This window comes from Dama dama, chromosome 14 (assembly GCF_033118175.1).
Source record: "Dama dama isolate Ldn47 chromosome 14, ASM3311817v1, whole genome shotgun sequence".
Classification (NCBI taxonomy): Eukaryota; Metazoa; Chordata; class Mammalia; order Artiodactyla; family Cervidae; genus Dama; species Dama dama.
Window position 1 is genome coordinate 61,123,860 of NC_083694.1, and position 22,702 is coordinate 61,146,561.

The window sequence follows — 22,702 nt, forward strand, 5'->3', positions numbered from 1 at the left end:
ATTCATGAGCATGGGATACCTTTCCATTTATTTGTGTTTTTTTCAATTTCTTTGATGAATGTCTTAAAGTTTTTAGTATAGAGATCTATCACCTCCTTAGATAAACTTACTCATGAATATTTTATTCTGTTTGATGCCATTGTCAATGGAATCTGTTTTCTTCAGAAAATTTGTTGTTAATGAGTAGAAACTTATTTTTGCAAGTTAATTTTGTATTGCATTTAACCTTTTGAATTTAAGGATTTTTCTCTTAATGCAAAAATCTGCATTTCTTCATAAAAATTGAATATAATGAACTTGACTTGGTTATTTGCCATAGATAGAGATTCTTTTAATATTAGATGCTCAATATATAGAGAAAGCATTGAGATTGGAGCTCTCTTTCAATTCTCTTTCAATTTGAGGTTAAAATACTGACCATGTCAGGCACAGAAATGATGGATTTACACTGGATTTAGTGAGCATTTCACTATCAGAAACATGCTTTGAAATGATAGCTCCATCATGTCACAAGTGTGAGTTAATGAGGAAGGAAAGAGACAGGTGAAAAAAAAAAGTCTGTTCATTTGTTCTTTGGCTTCTTCCCAAAAGAATTGCAATGAAGAGTGTTTCATAATTAATTATTGGTTTATAGGATTGATAAGAGGTTAGTAATTGAGGAACAAAGAAGCTGTAAGTTTGTGTAAATAAACACAGCAGGACATTTTTCTCTAGTTGTCATTACAAAGTTAACTAATTTGACAGTAGTTTAAAAAGATAGTGCTGTTGAGAGAGGAAATAGATATATAAATCTCAATTATATCTAAATCATCAATAAGCCATATTTTTACATAGAATTCAGTTTAATTGGAAGAGCTGAGCAATTTGATGATGCTAGGAACTTATTAATTCAAATTTATAAACCTAAAAATGCATAACTAATGTTAATTTAATAATGTTGGATTTTAATAGCCTTAAAGTATTAAGAAAGATATATGAATTCACAGATCACATAGTTTTATAAGCAGTTGTTCAACCCATGAAGATTCAACATAAAGGGCCACTTCAGCAAATGTTCAAAATGTATTATCATTTCTATTATAGTCTAAACCTATTAAAAAAGATCTGGTAATAATATATTTGTATATATATATTATATAATGTTAAAATAATGAAATAGTATATATATTTAATATATCATGTATTATGGATTATAATATAGTGATGTATAATATACTTTCAATTTCTTAATATCTTGTACTTTCAGAAAAGTTGTATATTAATAGATGCATGGATGTGGACATTTCAGATACAGCAAGCTGGGGATGTAGTAACTTCAGAACTTGCCTCTTGCTGGAGATCAGGTTGGATCAAGAAATTGTATCCATCTAATGGGCCACTTCCGGGCTTGGGGCTTGAAGCCTGGAGGTTGGCCCAGGTGAAATAATTAGAGTATCCCCAAGAACAGAGTGTGCAAGAGTGGATGCAGTCAGTGTCCAAGAAGGAGCAGCAGGTCAGAACTAGGTAAACCATATACATTGTCAGTTATGAATGTCAGGCTGATTAAGAGGAGGCATTCAAGAGGAAGATGGATGAAAGTTCACAGGAGGGTGAGAGAAGGTCCGGGCCTTTGTGAACAGGTGTGGGTTTTCTGGGTTGCCTTATCCCAGGTCGATGGTGGCTGGAACTAAAGATAGCTTCAGATGGCTCACCTTTTATGATTTCATGCTTATTAATATAACTTTACATTTTATTTTAAATACATTTTAATATGAGTTAAAATAACTGCTGCAGCAAGATGCTCAACTTTCAAGCTATAAATAGTAACATTTCTAGTTTGGGAATGTGCAACAAAGAAAATATTAACGATCTATTTACCAAGAGTGGGTCAGCGGTTGCTGGATTAGGAGTCTGGGAAGGGTGTTACTGCAGAATAGCACCAGGAAGTTTCCTCATGATACTGTTCTGTATCCCAATAGTGGTGGTGTTTCTGCAGCCCCATCCATGTGTTACAATTCATAGAACTGTACACCAAAACAGCCTGCTTTACTGCATGATAATTAAAAAAAAAAATATGAAGCAAAGCACAAAATGCTAATGGAGAAATCAAAAGATCTTTTCAGTATACAAGAGGCAAACAATGAAGCTCAGTACACCAAAACAGTCCTAGAAAGCCATGGAAGCAAAGTTCCTAAAAGTGTATAGTTTGCATGTTTCTCAGGTCCTTAGGCTGATGAAGGGTACTCTTCAAAGTTGTAACATGGAAGCTGAAAATTATTTGACCCACTAGGTTTTCTTTTATCTCTCTCTCTTTTAATAGACTGTCCTCCCTCCCTCCGTCTCTCCTTTCTTGACTTCCTTCCTTCATCTCCTTCTTTCTTGAGTTAAGCTCTTGCTATCTGACATGGTAAAGAGGTGCCCCAGATTACATGGTGGAGAAGGAAGTGGCAACCCATTCCAGTACTCTTCCCTGGGAAATTCCATGGACAGAGGAGCCTGGCAGGAGCCATACAGTCTGTGGGGTCGCAAGAGTTGACCACCACTGCTGCATATGACATGCAAGTGATATGAAATGAAGTGGGAGGAGAAGCTGGTTTAGTTCTGCTCCAAACATCAGGGTGGACATTTGGGCCAGGAAAAAATCGAACTAGAAATGCTGCTGCTAACCAGAATGCACCTGTGATATCCAACCTGACCTGTAGGCCTCCTTAGTTAAGACAATATTAAACGTTGTTCTAGAGCTGAGCATGTGGTTTGAGTTAGAGTTGCTTCAGACTCCACAAGTTGGCTGCAGCCCAGAACTGACCAGCGGGCCCTTGGAGCAGGTCTTACGTTGATCTTGACCTGATAGTGTTCTTTGGGTTGGACCTCCCAGGATTACTCTTGTCCAAAGCTCTCTTTCTATTCCTTTGAAGGAATAAATTGGTGTCTTGGGTCTGGAACAAATTGAAACCAGTCTTCTAGAATTTTGAAGGGCTATTTGAGGCCAGAAACAGGACTACATGGGCTCTTCCTTCAGTATTATCTCTTTAACTTCTCATTTGCCTGGCAATTTGAGTTCTGATTTTCTGAATGGGTGTTCCTCTGGTCACTTGCCCAGGAAACAGCTCTGGATGAGAGACCATAGCAGAGTGTTTTATATCTCTTGGGAAAGGAAAGGTTAAATTTTGTTTCCAAGAGCACTGGCTGCATGAATTCTTGGACGCAGCCTTCCCCGGGAGAGTGCAGTGGGGGAAGTTTGGCGGGAGCATATAGCTACGCAGAGGAGGCAGGAGTGAGCTATGCGTGCCGACTATTTACAACAGCTTCCGGAGTCTGCTAATACCAGACTGATGGAGTAAAAGATTAGTTGGAAATTCTCAACTTACAGTCTTTACTTTAAACCCTGGTAACCACTTTTTTCTTTCCACCTTTCCTCTTAAGTTATTCTGGATTTTAAAGTTCTAGTTATGAGATAAAGTCAACTGAAATTCTTGACATTTTCTAGCTTGAGTCACAGCCCTTGCTTAAGATTATTTCAACATAAAACATGTGTCTTTTAAGTAGTTTGAAAATATATGGTAGTATGTTGCTAGTAATAGATTTCTTGGAGCTGAATATTTTGGTACAGGGTTTGTGATTTGAGTTTACCATCTGATTTGTATATTCTGTGGTCTTTTCATAATTCAGATTTGCCAATCTGGGTAGTTCTGGCACTGTGGGGGCTGTTGTGCCTGACTTAATTACATATTTAAATAGAAGGCTAGAGCTAAAGCTAAAAAAGCAGATGGATTTGGAAGAGGAGATTGTCCTGTTTTGAGGTCAAGTGTAAAGCCAAGAAATCGCTGGAGCCGCTCTGACAGGGATTTCAGGAAAATAGGCTTGTAATATTTCCATTTCTCTCGGTTTGCAGTCTGGCGCCAAATGTAGTAAGATCAGCCCTTTTTCCAAAGGTCTCGGTATTTCTGCAGTTGTTTTCAGAAAGTCTCAAAAATGAAAATCAAGGAGTCCACAAGATCTCAAATATCTGTACCCTAAGCAGCAAAGCTTTTGGATGATGTAGGAGGGAAAGAGTCGATGCCATAGACGTGAAGGTGTGGGTGACATAGTGCATGTGTGGAGGCTGCTCTTTCAGATAGGACACCGTGCTGATGGCACCTGAAGGCTGCAGAGTGCATCGGCTCTATAGCAAGCACGCTGGAAAGCCCTTTCGAAGAGTTTGCACACGATATGTGTACCTTCTATTACTTTAGATCCTTTTTGCTCTATTCACTTGGGTCAGCTGGGCCATCTGTCAAGGTCAGTAAACATTTCAAACTTTCTAACTGGTCCATTTAGTCTAATGTTAGTATGTCACTTACCTTCGTTACTGAGAAACTGTACTTTAAAGCATTTTTAGTGAATCCTTCCAGTGTTACCGTTCTTGGTCTATAGAAACAGAAACTAGGGTTTAGAGAATTTATGTGATTTGTACAAATCACATGAACAGACCACTGGATCATAAGAACTATAGAAGAGTATATTTTATATTATTAGCTGCCAACTTTCAAGTGGTTGAAGCTCTCCATATATGTAGGTGATGTATCTAAGGAAGTTTGAAACAATAGCAATGACCACTGTATTGCATCAGTGACTTTTAAATATTTTTGGCAAATGAAACTTATACAGAAACCCAGTATGTTAAGCTATAGATTCTATTCTATTAGCATGAATTTTTCTTAACAGTTGAGTTTTCTAATAACTACTTACTTTCAACTCAACCAGTAACTGTAACAGACTATGATGAACACAAATACTTAAAATACGAATTTATGTAGTCACTTGGAGCCTCAGTAGCTCCAAGTAGTTATTTTTGTCTTATTGATTGTTCAGCATTGAAAAAAAATCTTTAAGAGTTAAACTTCTTCAAATGGGTGTGATTTTCTAAACAGTTAAGAATAATTTTCAATCAGATTGACGTAGAAGCTTCAAATCACTGTATAACTCTAACCTAAGGTAGACTCACTCTTCCCAGGCTCTCTTCAATCCAGTCCAAACCTATCTACTGAAGCTATACCTGTATAGACCTCTGTATAGCCAAATCTATCCATAAATTCCTGGTGCTTGCCTTGTAGAACGCATCAGCTGTATTTGATAACCTTGATCGCTCCCTCCACTCACCTTCCAAGTCTGCACTCTCTCTCCTGAGTTTCCTCCTACCTCACTGGTAGGAGGAAAGAATGGAAAAACTTATCAGTTTTCTTTCTGCTCCCTCCTCTTTTCTGCCCTGTAGTTTTGTGTGTGTTCAGTCACTTCAGGCTCCTCTGTCCATGGGATTCTCCAGGCAAGAATATTGGAGTGGGTTCCCGTGCCCTCTTCCAGGGGATCTTCCTGACCCAGGGATCGAACCCGCATCTTCTGTGCCTCCTGCATTTTAGGTGGATTCTTTGTCTACTGAGCCACCCGGGAAGCCCGCCCTGTAGCTTAGAGACCCCTAACCAGCCTCTCCCAGCAATGGTTTCTCATCTGAACCGCACAACACAGCAAACAATGTAAAGACTTTTTTCTTGGTTTTCTCAGCTAGTGTTGTTCTAGATGCATAGAAGGAAAGTTAATTTGTTACATACAATGGGTGCCTTAGGGAGTTATCTTAAATTTTTCACAACCTCAGTTCAGAGGGTTTGCCAGGCTCAGTCTACACATGTTAGTTATCTGATCCAGTTGCATGGCCTTAAATTCCATCTACATGTTGGTGACTCCCAAATTTATACCTAAACACTGAAGGACAGAGTCTTTGATCCAACATCTATTAAGCATCTTGTCTTAAATATCTATTTATGAAATAAAAACTAATCAATCATCAATTCAAGAAAGAAATGGAAAATTGTATTTGCACCAACCTGAAAGAGGAGAGTGAAAAAGTTGGCCTAAAGCTCAACATTCAGAAAACTAAGATCATGGCATCTGGTCCCATCACTTCATGGCAAATAGATGGGGAAACGGTGGCTGACTTTATTTTTGGGGGCTCCAAAATCACTGCAGATGGTGACTGCAGCCATGAAATTAAAGTATGCTTACTCCTTGAAAGGAAAGTTATGACCAATCTAGACAGCATATTAAAAAGCAGAGACATTACTTTGCCAACAAAGGTCCATCTAGTCAAAGCTATGATTTTTCCAGTAGTCATGTATGGATGTCAGAGTTGGACTATAAAGAAAGCTGAGCACCGAAGAATTGATGCTTTTGAACTGTGGTGTTGGAGAAGACTCTTGAGAGTCCCTTGGACTGCAAGGAGATCCAACCAGTCCATCCTGAAGGAGATCAGTCCTGGGTGTTCATTGGAAGGACTGATGCTGAAGCTGAAACTCCAATACTTTGGCCACCTGATGCAAAGAGCTGACTCATTTGAAAAGACCCTGATGCTGGGAAAGATTGAGGGCAGGAGGAGAAGTGGATGACAGAGGATGAGATGGTTGGATGGCATCACTGACTCAATGGACATGAGTTTGGGTGGACTCTGGGAGTTGGTGATGAACAGGGAGGCCTGGCGTGCTGCAGTTCATGGGGTCGCAAAGAGTTGGATATGACTGAGCAACTGAACTGAACTGAACTAAGTGTTATAATCCAGGAGATAGGCTTTCAGAAAGCTCTGAGGACTGTTCCATCAGTTAGACATCAAAGCACAGTTATATATGTTTTTGAGACAAAGGGCTGTATGTCAAAGCAACATACTAACCATTTACACAATCCAACAAGAGTAGCAGGGCCTTGTGACTCCCTACAGGATCAAGAAAGGAATGTTATCTCCTAAGGAGTTACCTTGCTGGCGCCAGGAGGAACTTCCTTTTTTCCCCCCTGGCAAGTAGGCATTCCAGTATCTTCTAAAGGAATATAGTTAATGTATAGTGCAGATGCAAAATGCACACTGAAGGGGGAGGAGGTACTGGCTCAAATGGCAGAGAAACTTTTATGTTAAATTACTCTCGTCCTGCCTTAAAAATGATTTTACAGAACCTCAGTTCAGACAGGTTGCCAGGCTCAGTCCGCAGGTGTCAGGTATCATGACCTTAAGTTCCATCTTCCTGCTGCTGCTGCTGCTGCTGCTGCTAAGTCACTTCAGTCGTGTCCGACTCTGTGCGACCCCATAGACGGCAGCCCACCAGGCTCCCCCATCCCTGGGATTCTCCAGGCAAGAACACTGGACTGGGTTGCCATTTCCTTCTCCAATGCATGAAAGTGAAAAGTGGAAGTGAAGTCACTCAGTCGTGTCCGACTCTTAGTGACCCCATAGACTGTATAGCCTACCAGGCTCCTCCGTCCATGGGATTTTCCAGGCAAGAGTGCTGGAGTGGGGTGCCATTGCCTTCTCCAATCTTCCTGTTGAGAAACTCCAAATTTATACCTTCAGCCTAGACCTCTACCTGAACACAAGGTAGAGTGTTCTGTCCAACATCTATTTAATACCTTGCCTTTTAAAAAATTAAGTATTTATTTTTATTTATTTGGCTGCACTGGGTCTTAGCTGTGGTGTGTGGGATCTTCCCTTGTGACATGGGGGTGATCTCGTTCCTTGACCAGGGATCAAACCCAGCTTCTCTGCACTGGGAATGCAGAGTCTTAGCCACTGGACCACCAGGGAAGTCCCTTAACACCTTGTCACAAATATCTAACCGACACCCCAAACCTAGCATGTCCAAACACAAAATCTCATTTTTCTCTCTAAAGCTGATCCGTTTATAGTTATCATTTATCAGGCCCCAAATTTTAGTCATCCCTGAACTTCTTTCTGACTCACACCTTCTAGCCAATCATTCTGCAAATCCTCTTGTATCTTCCTTCCAACTACATCCCCAGTCTGACCAATTTGTCCAGCTTTTACTTCAGCTGCCTGGACCTAAGCCACATCATCTCCCAAGAGCTGGAAATATTTCAGTAGTCTCCTGCCTGGTTTCCCTGCTTTTGCCATGAGATCCCTATAGTTTATTCTAAACATAGCAGCCAGAATGATCCTTGTGATATCAGTCTTCTGCTCAGAACCCTTTAGATGCTTCCCCTTTAATTCATGCCAAAAAGTTAAAGACCTTATAATGGAGTGCATGATCTGTATTGCCCCTCCCCTCAACTCTGCCCCAATCTTTTTGGTGTTCCTATAGTATATTAGGCAACTTCCACCCTAGGGACACTTCCGTCTTCCTAGACGGCTCTTCACCCCACCCCCTCTCATCTCCTTGGCTTATTCTCTTGCTTCTTTCAAATCTTTGCTCAGATGACACCTTTCCGGTGAGGCCTTTCCTGACTAGTCTTTTAAAAGTTGTGAACCCCCTCATCACTCCCTATCCCTATTTTATTGCTTTTTTCCTCACCATTGTGTTTACCACTTTATAATATTCTGTATGGTCTGCTTGTTTATTTTTATTGTCTAGTTCCTCTACTAGTGTGTAGGCTCCTTAAAGGGAGGGATTTTATTTGTTCTGTCCATTGCTGTATGCTGAATGTCTTGAACAGAGTCTTCACAGAGTGGATGCTCAAGAAATGGTTGCTGAATGAATGATATGAATGATGGCGAGTGTTTAATTAGAAAATATGTGATATATGGAACTTTAATCACTCTAAATTCTCCTCGTAGTACACAAAATACCCCTTGGTGTTAAATAGAGCTTATTATGAGATGTTCAATAGTATCATTAAGAAATCTCAAACCTCAAAGCCATCTTTTAAATATATTCAGAGATTCAGAACAGTCACTGGTTTTGTATGTTGAGGCCAAAATTGAACTTTTAATTGCCTGCTGATGCTTCCTCTGCAGTCCTAAGCAACCATGCATTTCAACCCTGCATTGCCAAATGCATCTAATTGAGTATATGAAAAATATCAGCAAGATTACAAGTATTCCAGTTTCATTCTCTCCTTTCTCCACTCTGCTCTGTGTTGTATGGGGGATTCTACTTGGGCATGTTTCTGACTGGGTTGTGTCAGTAGGAAGCAGTAGAGGATGATGGGGTGTATTCCTCCTCCCTCTCTGCTGCTTTGTCTGCACTGGCAGCATCCAATTCCACTGGGTCTGCAGCTTCCATCAAGTGGCTCGAGCCTAGGATTGCACTGGAACCAGCTCACACCCGCTCACGAGGGATAGTTTTGTTCATTTCCCATACTTCTCTGTTTAGAGATATCACATTGATGACTTAAGCTTTGGTGGGTGCATCCACACCTCAGAAATTGCAACCTTTCTTCCAACAGGAAAGTGAAAGTGAAAGGTTGCTCAGTTGTGTCCAACTCTTTGCGACCCCATGGACTGCAGCCCATCAGGATCCTCTGTCCATGGACTTCTCCAGGGAAGAATACTGGAGTAGGTTGCCATTTTATTTTCCAGGGGATCTTCTGGACCTATGGATCGAACCTGTGTCTCCTGCATTGCAGGCAGATTCTTTACCATCTGAGCCACCAGGGAAGCCTCTTCCAACAGAGAGCTACGAGAAACATTCACCAGCACGTTTCTGTGGCCTCGCGGGGGCTCTGGTGGCAGCCCCTCCTCCTTTTGTTCCTCCAGTCTAGTAGTGGGCACGGTTCCAGATGTTGCTAATCTCTGGATCACACACTTCTGTAAGAAACTGTTTAGGACTCAAGTGCCTTGATCACTTTTATAAGGCATTCCCTGCATTAAATTGCTTCCTTTGTAGAAATAGGAAATTGTTTTCTTGTACTTGGACTGATAAAATATCTAGTGTAACCATGCTACGTATGTGTGAACTCAGAGAATCTTTGGCAGCAATACAAAACAAAAATGGTCTCCTCTGAAATATTTGTATGGATGCTTTGCTTCGGAACAGGAAGAGATTTGACATTCATGCTCTCATTTAGTTGAATAGCAAAGATTTTAGCCTTCTTATTCCTTGCATATGTTGTGTGCCCATTTCTGGATACTGTGCACTGTGATATCTGGCCAATAGTACTGTTATTTCTGAGGCAATGCAACCTGGTCCTCTGATACCTCATTTCTGGGTCAATAGCCCAGGATTTAATAGGGTTCATTGACTGTTTTTTCCTCACATGTGCTGCTGTGATTTGCCCTGAATGATTTTTTTTAAATGTATTCTTTTATATGGGTCATTTCTAAAGTCTTTATTGAATTTGTTACAATATTGTTTCTGTTGTTTATGTTCTGCTTTTTTGGCCCTGAGGCTTGTGGGATCCTAACTCCTTGACCAGGGATCAAACCTGCACCTCCTGCATTGGAAGGCAAAGTGTTAACCACTAGACTGCCAGGGAAGTTCTCTGAAAGATGTTTTAAAATTCATTTTCACTTTTTGAATGCTACTGCTCCAGACCGATAAAGCACCCTGGAAAACATACTGTAATCTCATCTGTGGTCCTGCCATTGGAGCCTGTTCCAAATTTGCCCCTGGCCATGGACTTGGATTGTATCTTCATCTTTTATCTCTATGCCCACCTGACAAAGTGTCTAAGAAGTATTCTTAACGTTATCTTTCTGTCTAGATCAGCATATTTTATTCTGAGTGGAGTAAGTAAAGAACTGCCATGAGAAAGATATCCTGATTTTAATATTATCATCTGCAGAATTCTGCTCAAGGGTGACATAAATTGTGTTAGGTGCACCCTAACCTCTTCTCCCCAGCTGGAGCCATGGGATCTCATGTGTAGGCTTCCTCCGCTTCGTGGCCCTCACTGCTGCTGGTCTGCCTCTGCTGTTAGCCCTGGTTTGAATATTCAAGCACTTACTTTGTTCTCACGTGCAGTCACTGTACTCTGTGTTTTATAACAGACCTTCTGACTGTCTTGGTTCTTCCCTCTTGCTTCTCATTTACTTGCCCATTCATTTGTTCCTTCCTTGTTTTTACTTCTCCGGTTACCAGAGCCTAAGGATCTGCCCCAGATTCCAACCCGAAGTCTGGGTTCTACCGTCTGTTGACAGACTTCCTTGGAGCTTATGGTGTGTGTTCCGGATCTTCTCAGGAGTGTCTGCCAACTCTTTGCTGTTGTGTTGTGCCCACCTGTTGAGTCAGTACCACTTCGTCTCCTCTGCCTTCACTACTGCTGGCTGGACCATGATATGTCTGTTGGATGTGGTGCTTTGCCTGCCAGACTGAACCTCCTTCTGTTGCACAGGATGATACCCGTCCTCCCAGTGGCTGGGACCAGACCTACATTCTGACCCCTCCTCCCACTCCCATCCCTCATCTGCTCAGATCTGAACAGAGTAATAGGAAACTGGCCATGCAGTTATGCCCCAGTGATAAAGCAGACTGCATCACTCATCACTGGCCTTTTTAATTATGAGGGGCGGCTATATGAGAAGAAAGGAATTGCAAGCCTCTGATGGTGACTTTGTCAGGTTAGTACCACTGGGTCCAGCCCCTGAGAGAAGCATCATGACCAGCTTTCAACTTTGCAGTGTTACTTTGGGAGCATCTAGAAAATACTGTTAACATGGGTATCATATGAAGTATTTCTGTCTTTGGAAAATGGATAGAAAGCTGGTTTTAAGAATCTTACAACAGATAGGGAAACTGAGACATGGATTAATCAAATGTTGCTCCTGAAATCACACAGGGATTTGTTGAACAGATTCTAGGTTTTGGTTTTGAGGACCACCAATCCACTAAACCAGAGGCTCCCAACCTTTTGACCAAGAAAGGATGATTTTTTTGTTCTCAGAAGCCTTAACATTACTTAATACTAGAGCTGGCCTGGAACTGACCTTGGATCACCTGGTTATTCATGTGAACCCTCAGTTTTGAGGTGCTCATGATGAAGTTCATGAGAGAATAGAAGGCGTGCTCCATTTCCCTACTTTTCTTTCTCACCCCTTGTCACGTGATTGGAAGAAATGCAGTGACAGCAGGATTGAGGTCTGATCTACCAGTGAGGAAGGACCTCAAGATCTGTCTTCATCTGTTGTGCAACCAGGTTTAGTAAATGGGCACGTGTAATGGACACACAGCAGTGGGGTTAAGGTAGGGGACAGTTTCCTGCCCTTCTGTGCTATTGCCTTCAATAATGTTATGCTCTTGCTCTTCGTTTTTCCACCTCCTGTTTGTTTTTTTTTTTTTTCCCCTAGGATCAGTGGTAGTGGTAGGTGACTAGAAGGAAAGTAGAATCCTCTTGCTTGTCTGAGTGCTGCTTACCCGGCTCTCTCTTGGTCCTCGATGCTCTCCATGTGACATGCTTACGCATGTCTTCTCTCTTGTGTGGGCTGCACTTTTGCCGCCTTTTGGAAGCCTTTCACCGGGGACCTCTCTGCTTTAGTGTTCTTTGATGTCTCCCTGGGCTCCTGTTTCTGGAGGTCAACTCCTGTTTAGGGAGGTCAACTCGCTAACAGCTGTTAGGGAGTCAGACGTTTTAGACAAGGTCCCCTCCAGATGTCTCAATTCTGGCTACCCTTTGTGATGCCAACTTGAATCCTAGGAAACTGCAGCATCTTCTTGTTGAGAGGGTAGCTTGCTGCCCTTCCCCTGCACTCTGCTTTTGCCCATTGATTCTAATCGGCCTCTTCGATAGGAAGCGAGCCCAGGCTCTGTGTCCAGAGACACTCAGATTCCAGGGGACATCCATCAGTTTCTCCCGTGAACTGTCCCTGAATTCAGTTCAGTGACGATTTGTTAGAGGAGTCTGCAGTCGCCCCCAGCCTCAGTGAGCGATTTTCTGGGAGTCCTCCAGCTATGCCCCCGTCCGCCTTTGCACTTAATGGATGGGTCAGGGTGTGTGTGGCTGTGATGGGGAGCACTGCAGAGAGGAGTGAAGTGCTGTTGTCCATTCTTCCTGGGTCTCTCCGGCTCCCTCCTGTGGTTACTGAGGCTGAATGGTGAAAAGCTGGGTGCCCCTCAGGCTTCCTCTTGGCAAGACTTGGAACGGAATCCATTCCACGTCCTATTGTAATTATCTGGGGAATCCTCTCCTTTATTCAATTAAACCCATGGTGCTCAGTGGAGTCAACAAGCATCTTTGCTACCGGCTGCTACCAGGTCTGTCATTAAGTGTCTCTCCAGTATCCACCATGTTCCCATAACTCTGGGAATCAGGGGGAGGGGAGGGAGCAGTGGGAGGAGGCAGAAGAGAAGCAGAGGACATTCACAGTGGATAACTCTGCTAGCAAATAGATATACCATTCCAAGTCACTTTATCTACCCAAGAACCGAATGGTTCGTCTCAGATGTGAACTGCTGTGTGGTCTGGTATAAGTCTCTTGATTTTCCCGTCTATCAAACCAGTAGCAGCACAGATTTACATGGCAGAGCTGTTCTGAGAATTAAAGTACCTGGAAGCATGTAATTAAAATGACCCTAAAGTAATTTCCAAATTTGAAGAGTTGTGGAGATGGGGAAAGTACTTACCAAGAGATCCAGAGAGGGGCTGTACTTGAACTGTCAGCCATTCCTGGGGCAGTGGTCATTTTTTGGCAGGAACTGGCCTGAGAGGGGCCTTGACAGACCCTATGCAGAGCTAGTTTAAGAAAGCCTGATTGACGCATTAGTTATTATTTTATCTTTGTAAAGCTGTGGTGTGAGGCCTGGGACAGCAGGAAGGAGGCCATGAGGTAGTTCCTTGACAGCCTGCCATTGTCAACTCTTTTGGGAGGAAGATGTCAGTGCCTCGAAGGACAGGCTTAGGTTGTTAGTGGTTCATTTTTGGTTTAGCTGCAATAACTCCTATTGGTGGTATAATACTTTGATTTTGGAATTCTCCACATATGACTGAGTGACGGTGTATGTGTATGTGCGTGGGCATTTACGTGAACAATTCCCATTCACTTACCTCATGATTACTGGTGGGTCACCTTCTTCATAGGATTCTGGGGGTTGCTATTACACAAATTTTGCTAGGATGACCTGGTTTTTGGACAAAGAAGTTAACACAGTAAGTCATATAATAACTTCCACGTCTCATGTTGCAAGGGTTAATTGGTAGCAAGGGCAAGAATGTTCAAGGACCATACAGTTGTGTTCATTTCACATGCTAGCAAGGTTATGCTCAAAATCCTTCAAGCTAGACTTCAGCAGTATGTGAACTGGGAGCTTCCAGATGTATAAGCTGGGTTTAGAAAAGGCAGATGAACCAGAGATCAAATTGCTTGCATTCATTGGATCATGGAGAAAGCAAAGGAATTCTAGAAAAATAACTACTTTTGCTTCATTGACTATGCTAAAGCCTTTGTGTGAATCACAACAAACTGTGGAAAATTCTTAAAGAGGTGGGAGTACCAGACCACATTACCTGTCTCCACATTACCTGTATGCAAGTCAAGAAGCAACAGTTAGAACTGGACATGGAACAACAGACTGGCTCAAAATTGGGAAAGGAGTATGACAGGCTGTATATTGTCACCCTGCTTATTTAACTTACGTGCAGATTACATCATGCAAAATGCTGAGCTGGATGAATCACAAGTTGGAGTCAAGATTGATGGGAGGAATATCAACAACCTCAGATATGCCATTCTAATGGTAGAAAGTGAAGAGGAACTAAAGAGCCTCTTGATGAGGGGAAAAGAAGAGAGTGAAAAAGGTGGCTTGAAACTCAGCGTTAAAAAAACTAAGATCATGGCATCTGGTCCCATCACTTCATGGCAAACAAATAGAAGGGGTAAAAATGGAAGCAGTGACAGAGTTTATTTTCTTGGGCTCCCAAATTACTGTTGATGGTGACTGCAGTCATGAAATTAAAAGACACTTGCTCCTTGGAAGAAAAATTATGACAAACCTAGACAGTGTATTAAAAAGCAGAGATATTAAAAAAAAAAAAAAAAGCAGAGATATCACTTTGCCGACAAAGGTCTGTATAGTCAAAGCTGAAGTTTTTCCAGTAGTCATGTATGGATGGTTGAATGGCATCTCTGAATCAGTGGACATGAGTTTGAGCAAACTCCAGGAGATAATGAAGGACTGGGAAGCCTGGCGTGCTGCAGTTCATGGGGTCACAAAGAGTCAGACACGACTTAGTGAGTAAACAACAACAGGGGCAGTGAAGGATGGGATTCTGGTATGGACCTTCATCTCAATTCCTACAGTAGAATGAAGATGTAAAAATCAAGATTTTTGGTTCTATAACAAAGAAATATTTTGTGTCATTCTTAGAAGAGGAACAAATTGGGCCATCCCTGTTGAGCTTTAATTCTGCCACTGTAAATTATGAAGATCCCAGGTTTCAAGCCTTAGAGATGTTTTCTCCTGTTTAACAAACCCGCTGTCAGTGCCAACTATCAGCTGGCACCGAATCATCTGTACCGCAGCCCTGACCTGTGTGGCCTTCCTCTGCCTTGGATAATTGGATACCAACAGAATGGATGGAGGTTTTTAAAAGAAACTTTGTTGCTTTTTTTAAATCTAAAAATGTAGTGCCCCATTTTTTTTAGTCCCCCATTTAAAAATGACCTTTTATACTGAAATTCAAGGACAATAGGTAAATTAGCCACTAAAATGTGATTTCCATGAATGCAAGTATTTTGCACATTTTATTCACACTGTGTCCTCAGACCCTGGAACTGAGCCTGGTATATAGCAAGTTCCTCTCCCTGTAGTCCCATTCAGTAGGAATGATCTTTTCTGGCTTCCTCTGTCTCTCTCTGACCTGCCAATCCAATCTGCCCTAATTGTGTTAGTCTCTTCGATTTGCACGTTTCTAACTCTTTTCTCTTATTCCCGTTTCAACTGCCACTGTTTTACAGATGCTCATTTTACCCCTGCTATTTTAATAACTTCAAATTTGTTTCCCTGACACTGAGTTCCTCAGTTTCATCTGCTGCCACCAGATGAAATCTTTCAAAGGCTCCTCGCCAACACTAACTATAACTTTTAATCTCCATAGTATGTCAGAAAACGCCCTTCCCCTCTGGCCTCTGCATATCTGCATATATCAATCTTATCTTCTTCCTTCCACCCGCTAGACTCTTCCACCACTTCTGATAACCTGCTTTTATCCAAATGTGTGATAATTGCTAACTTCTGTAGCCTTGCACACTTTGTGTAAAGGCCTATCTTCAGAATGAACCTTCTCTACCTCAGGCCACCTGGCATGATCTTTTCTCAGCTTGGAACATGTCCCTCCAATTTGCTCTTTGGTCAGCTTAACCTGACCTTCTCACAGAAACCTCCAATGTGCCTGCAGTTTAGTTGAGCTCCCCTGCTTTCACTTTCAAAAAGAGTCTTCTTCTCCTTCAAGGCACTTATCACAGTGGCGATGATATTATTCATGTGATTATTCACGTAAAGACTAGGACAAGCCTGTTTACTATTGTGATTTCAGCGCCTGTGGCTGCAGCTGAAAGGATGAATATAGATGAAATCATTCAGAGAGAATTTAGAGTGAGAAAAGACAGCCAAGACAGAGCACTGGGGAACAGCAATGTTTAAGGAACTGTACATGAAAGCAGATCCCATGAAAAAGTCTGAGAAGGGGCACTGCAGAAGGTTAGAGAACAGGGAAGAACCGTGTCATGGAACCAGTGATGAAGAAAATGTCATGAAAGAATGAACGGGAAAGGACCAAATGCTGCAGAAATTCACAAAAATCAATACTCAAAAGATTCATTAGATTTATTATCTAGAAAGTCATAGGAGATCGTAATGGAATAATTTTGATGGAGTGGTGGCACTGGAACCAGATTTCAGGGAGTCGACGTAAGAGAGATGGAAAGTGGGGTAAATGAAATAAATGCATATTGTTGTTTTTAAAAGCGTTTCTCTGAATTGAAGGAGAAAGATTCATGGAGATTGTTGGAAGAAAATGTAGAATTGAAAAGGGATTTTAAAAAATGTTTGTGAATTGCAGGAAGGCTTAAGTAAAGATGGATAAGTGGAATATATAAGCAGGAAATAGTATATTTTGAGATGGAGAGTTTCACAGAGGTCATGGAGTGTTTTGAGCACATTTACAGAAATAAGCTTTGAATAAGAGGAGGGATGTCTTTGCTCGTGAGGGTAGGGTATGCAATGAATGAATAAAACATTTTGAAAGATTAGAGTAATATGCATGTAAATGTGTTTGTAGTTTGGGAAGCAGATAATATGCCAAGGGAATGATTTCTGTAATGTTATGAAGGAAGGAGCAAGCTCAACGTTTCTTTTCTATAGAAAGATGATTAACACCATGATCAAGTGGAATTTATTCCAAGGATACAAGAATGGCTCAACATCCACAAATCAATCAGTGTGACATACCACATTAACAGTATTAGTGTTAAAAAGAATATGATTATTTCAACAGGTAGCAGAAAAACATTTAACAAAATTTAATATCCGTTTATAATAAAAACTCCCAACAAAATGGGCATAGAAGGAATGTACGTCAACGTAATCAAGGTCATATATAACCAGCCCACAGCTATTAGTAATACACTATTCAATGGTGAAAAGCTGAAAATCTTTTCTCTAAGATCAGGAACAAGACAAAGATGCCCATGCTTGCCACTTTTATTTAACATAGTAGTGGAAGTCTTGGCCTGAGCAGTTAGGCAAGAAAAAGGAATAAAGAGCATCTAAAGACCCTATATAACCAAAGTAATCTTGAGAAAGAACAAAGCTTGGGTTATCATGCCCTTTGATTTCAAACTGTATCAAAAACCTATAGTAATCAAAACAGTATGGTAGTGGTATTAAATCAGGTAAATAGATCAATGGGACAGAATAGAGAGTCTAGAAATAAACCCAGACAATCTATGACAGAGGAACCAGGAATATATGATGGAGTAAGGACAATCTCTTCAATAAATGGTGTTGATAAAACTGGACAGTTGCTTGAAAAATAATGACACTGGACCACTATCTTACAGCACACACAAAAATTAACTCAAAAATGGATTAAAGACTTCAATAGAAACCTAAAACTATAAAATTCCTAGAAGAAAACATAGGTAATAAGACATTGGTCTTGGTGATAATTTTTAAAATCTGAAACAAAAAAGAAAGGCAACAAAAGCAAAATTAAACAAGTGGGACTACGTGAAACTTTAAAGCTTCCAAACAGCAAAGGAAACCATCAACACAATGAAAAGGCAACCTACTAAGTGGGAGACAATATTTGCAAATCATATATTTGGTAAAGACTTAATATCAGAAATAGCAAGGCAGTTAAATAGCAACCAAAAAAAATTAGATTAAAAAATGGGCAGAGAATCTGAATAAACATTTTCCCAAAGAAGACATACTGATTGTCAGCAGGTACATGAAAAGATGCTGTACACTATTAATCATCTGGGAAACGCAAATCAAAACCACAATGAGATATCACCTCACACTTTAGAATGGCTGTTATAAAAAAGACAAGTGTTAGCAAGGATGTGGAGAAAAGGGAACCATTATGCACTGTTGTTGGGGATGTAAATTGGTACAGCCACTATGGAAAACAGCATGGAGGTTCCACAGACAAAAGCAGAACTACCATATGATCCAGCAGTTCCACCCCTGGGTATTTGAAGAAAATGAAAAAACACTAACTTGAAAAGACATATAAATTTTCATGTTCATTGTAGCATTATTTACAATAACCAACATATGGAAACAGCCTAAGTGTTCCTTGATGGATGAATATATATTACTCAGCAATGAAAGGGAAGGAAATCGTACCATTTGCAACACCATGGATGGATCTTGAGAGCATTATGCTAAGTGGAATAAGACAAAGAGAGAAATACCATATGATCTCACTAATATGTGGAATCTAAAAACAAAACAAAACCTAGCTCATAGATACAGATAACAGCTTGGTGGTTGCCATAAATGGGGGTTGAGGGTGGAAGAGGGTTAGGGGTTAGGGTTAGGGTTAGGTGAAATTAAGGATCAAAACCTACAAGCTTCCAGTTGTGAAAGAAAGAAGTCATGGGGATGTAACGTACAGCATGGTGAGAAATACTGTATTGCATCTTTGACAGCTGTAAGAGAATATATTTTAGAAATTCTAATCACTAGAGAAAAAAATGTGTAACTATGTGGTGATAGATGTTAACTAGACTTACTGTGATCAGTTTGCAGTATATACAAATATCAGATCATTGCAATGTTGAAACTAATATAATGTTATATGACAATTATAGTTAAGTTGAAAAAAAGGAAGAAGAAAGGAAGAAAAGAAAAAGAAAGGAAGAGTTCATGAACCCAGAACGAACTTAGATTGCAGGGTTAGTTTTATTTCTGTTTTATCCAATCTCACATCCTTTCTCTTTTGAGAGTTTATGGTCTCACTTGAAAGGATTGTGGATGTTGGAGAGTTGTACCTGTGAAAAGCCAAACTTGGACTTACAAAGTAATTCTGTGATTAAGAACACAATTTTGGCTGTCGTATGAATCTGGGTTTGAATTTTGGCCCTACCTCTACAACTTCTTATGTGACCTTGTACACCTCATTTAACCTTTCTAAGGCTTACAATTCAATGGACATGAATTTGAGCAAACTCTGGGAGACAGTGAAGGACAAGAAAGCCTGGCATGCTGCAGTTCATGGGGCCACAAAGAGTCAGATGCAACTTAGCAACTGAACAACACCGTCAACAAAGGCTTACTTTCCTTATTCTAAAAGTAGGAACACAGGTACCTGTCTTGCAGTGAGAATTTCTTAAGGTAACACATAGTCAATAATCAATAATGAGATTTTTAAATTAGAAACTTGACAAGGGTTTCGGCTCCTTCATGTTATCCAGTCCTTTTTTTTTTTTTTTCTCTTCAATTTTATATTTGGCTGCACTAGGTCTTGATTGCTGCACATGGGCCTTCTCTAGTTGCAGCAAGTGGGGACTGCTCTCTAGTTGTGGTGTGTGGGTTTCTCGTTGCAGTGGCTTCTCGTTGCAGCTCACGGGCTCTAGGGTCAGCAGGCTTCAGAGGCTGCAGCACATGGGCTCTAGTGGTTGCGGCTTGTGGCCTCAGCGGTTGTGGTGCACAGGCTTAGTTGCAGCAAGGCATGTGGAACCTTCCCAGACCAGGGATGGAACCAGTGTCCGCAGTAGTGGCGGGCAGATTCATGAGGCAGTACTTCAATATTTATGGGAAACGGAGGATAGATAGACTCCATAGTCCTTAAGTTATATTGCGAATGGGCTTAGTTGTTTTCTTTCTAAAAAAGATTTCTCTCTGAGTTGGTCTCGATCCTGTACAGAATCTGTAACATATACCAAAGCATCTCAAAAAAAAAAAAATCTCTAACTTGTCTAAAAGTGCATTCCAAGTTCTAAGCAACTAGTGTTATAAAAAAAAGGTTTGTAAATTAACCTATGTATAAGTGGGGACTAGTTGTATGGTAGTGATGGTATTGGTTTTGTTGAAAGATTATGGGGCAAAGAGGATTGGGGAGAAGAATCTCAATCTCCAATAAAAATAAAGACATAGTGTAAAACGTTTTTTCTTTTTTTTTTTTTAAGACAGATTTTAAGACAGCAAAAGAGATGATTTACTGTACACGTTACATTCAGCCACAACTGAGAAGAGAACTGGTCCATAGTTATCACAGGTCCAGGGCAAAGGACCAAAAGGGACGGCTTTGATACGAGCGAGGTAGGTCTCTCAAAGGTGGTCAAGGCGATCAGAGTGGCCATAGATGTTCCAGATCCACTGAGAAGTTCTAGATAGTAGGCATGCAGTCCACAATTTGTACCAGCGTCCCTGGCCTCTGGCTTCCCTTGTTTCTGCTTCTGTGGCTTCCATGGGTGTACAAGTTTACTTGGACCTCTGCCTCATCTTTCTTCTTTTGCGCTTCAGCCTGTGCATTCGCTTCTTCCTCCACTTCGCTCTCATGGCGCAGAGGTTTCTCAAAAGATGGCGCTAAGGCCGAGAGAAAACGTTTTTTCTTAACTATTGTGAGTCTTGACGTTTGGAGGATTCTTATCTTCTAGAAGGACATCCAGTGTCATAGGCAATCCTGTGTTTGGTACTCTAGTGAGAAATTCATCTTTACATTTCACAGAAGTGAAAACAAGCAAATAGAGCAGAGGTTATTTGGTCAGAAAAATTCCCCAAGAGCAGATTTTAGGTCATTGAATACTATCGGATGAAGTGCTGAAAAAAAACTGCTTATTTCCTTAAAACTTGTTATTGTATTATTCAGATACAAATGACTTTTAGATTTCTTGACAGGTTTTCATTATATTTTGGCAGTAAAGTACCAACTCCACATTCATTTATTACATGTTCAAAGATTTTTACAATTTCTTCAGATATTAGTTGATTTATATCATTTGATTTACAGGTTAGCAGTTGTATTTTTGGTCCTATATTATGCTATATGGAATTACTATACAAATAATTGATACTTAAAATATATAGTGGTTTTTTTCAAACAGAAGCATTTGCATACCTTTCACGTCCAGTCATGGATGTGATTAGGATCCCTGCTTAATCTACAACCCAAAACAACTAGAAAATTGGACAAAATATATGTTCTCAAACATCAGACTATAAGCGGCATGACGCTATGATTTCTGAGAAGGAAAGCAAATGATGTGAATCCAGGGACTGTTGTGGGCTTCTCCTTCCAGACTATTTCTGGACAATGGTACGTGGAGTGAGGACAAAACAGAACCCTACATTTTGACGAATTGAGACGACAGAGATTAAAATTTAGGTGGGTTGAGGCAGCTAGAATTTGTGAGACACAGACTATAGGAAGGGAAGGAGTTATGCTAAGAAAGAACTCCAGAAATGTGCCTATGGGTTCCCTGGAGTCTTTGGTTGCATAGAAATCTGCATAACTGTAGGGTGAGATTTCTGGCAAAAGAAGACTTTTTCTGTACATGTAAATTGAACAATTCCTAGAGATCACATAGGATCAGGAATAATTTAAGTTTTTACCAGTCAGAGCAGAAAGACGCCATTCCACACATGGAACATTTAGTAGAGACCTTGTAAGACTTGGGTGTTAATGGTGGGGCTAAAATAGCTGTAAAGGATAATCTAGACTCACAGCAAAAGGCTTAAAAATAAGCATCAAACAAATGAAACTAATCTGCAAGAGACTTAATCTTACGTCAGAGCAGTGGTCAACATTTTAAAAAGGAATTAAACGAAATCTAACTCTTAACAATGAAAAACTCACAATATTTCAGTTCAGTTCAGTTCAGTTGCTCAGTTGTGTCCGACTCTTTGCGACCCCATGGACTGCAGCACGCCAGGCTTCCCTGTTCATCACCAGCTTCCAGAGTTTACTCAAATTCATGTCCATCAAGTCGGTGATGCCATCCAACCATCTCATCCTCTGTCATCCCCTTCTTCTCCTGCCTTCAATCTTTTCCAGCATCAGGGTCTTTCCCAATGAATCAGTTCTTCACAGCAGGTGGCCAAAGTATTGGAGTTTCAGCTTCAGCATCAATCCTTCCAATGAACACTCAGGACTGATCTCCTTCAGGATGGACTGGTTGGATCTCCATGCAGTCCAAGGGACTCTCAAGAGTCTTCTCCAACACCACAGTTCAAAAGCATCAATTCTTTGGTGCTCAGCTTTCTTTATAGTCCAACTCTCAGATCCATACATAACTACTGGAAAAACCATAACTTTGACTAGATGGATCTTTGTTGGCAAAATAATGTCTCTGCTTTTTAATATGCTGTCTAGGTTGGTCATGGCTTTTCTTCCAAGGAGCAAGTGTCTTTTAATTTCATGGCTGCAGTCACGATATGCAGTGATTTTGGAGCCCCCCCCCCCGACCCAAATAAAGTCTCTCTCTGTTTCCATTGTTTCCCCATGTATTTGCCATGAAATGATGGGACCGGATACCATGATCTTAGTTTTCTGAATGTTGAGTTTTAAACCAAACTTTTTCACTCTCCTCTTT

General features: G+C 40.8%; 1 protein-coding gene across 3 annotated transcripts in view; it reads left to right on the forward strand.

The window, feature by feature from the left end:
• Window positions 1-22,702, forward strand: part of RGL1 (ral guanine nucleotide dissociation stimulator like 1) — a 270,331-nt gene that overhangs the window by 54,915 nt on the left and 192,714 nt on the right. For 2 of the 3 annotated variants that reach the window (XM_061160903.1, XM_061160907.1), the window contains exon 2: window positions 20,297-20,429. The exons of the other annotated variant lie outside the window; for it this stretch is intronic. The gene's annotated coding sequence lies outside the window, so the exon portion shown is untranslated. The remainder of the gene's footprint in view (window positions 1-20,296; window positions 20,430-22,702) is intronic. 3 annotated transcript variants of the gene reach the window in all.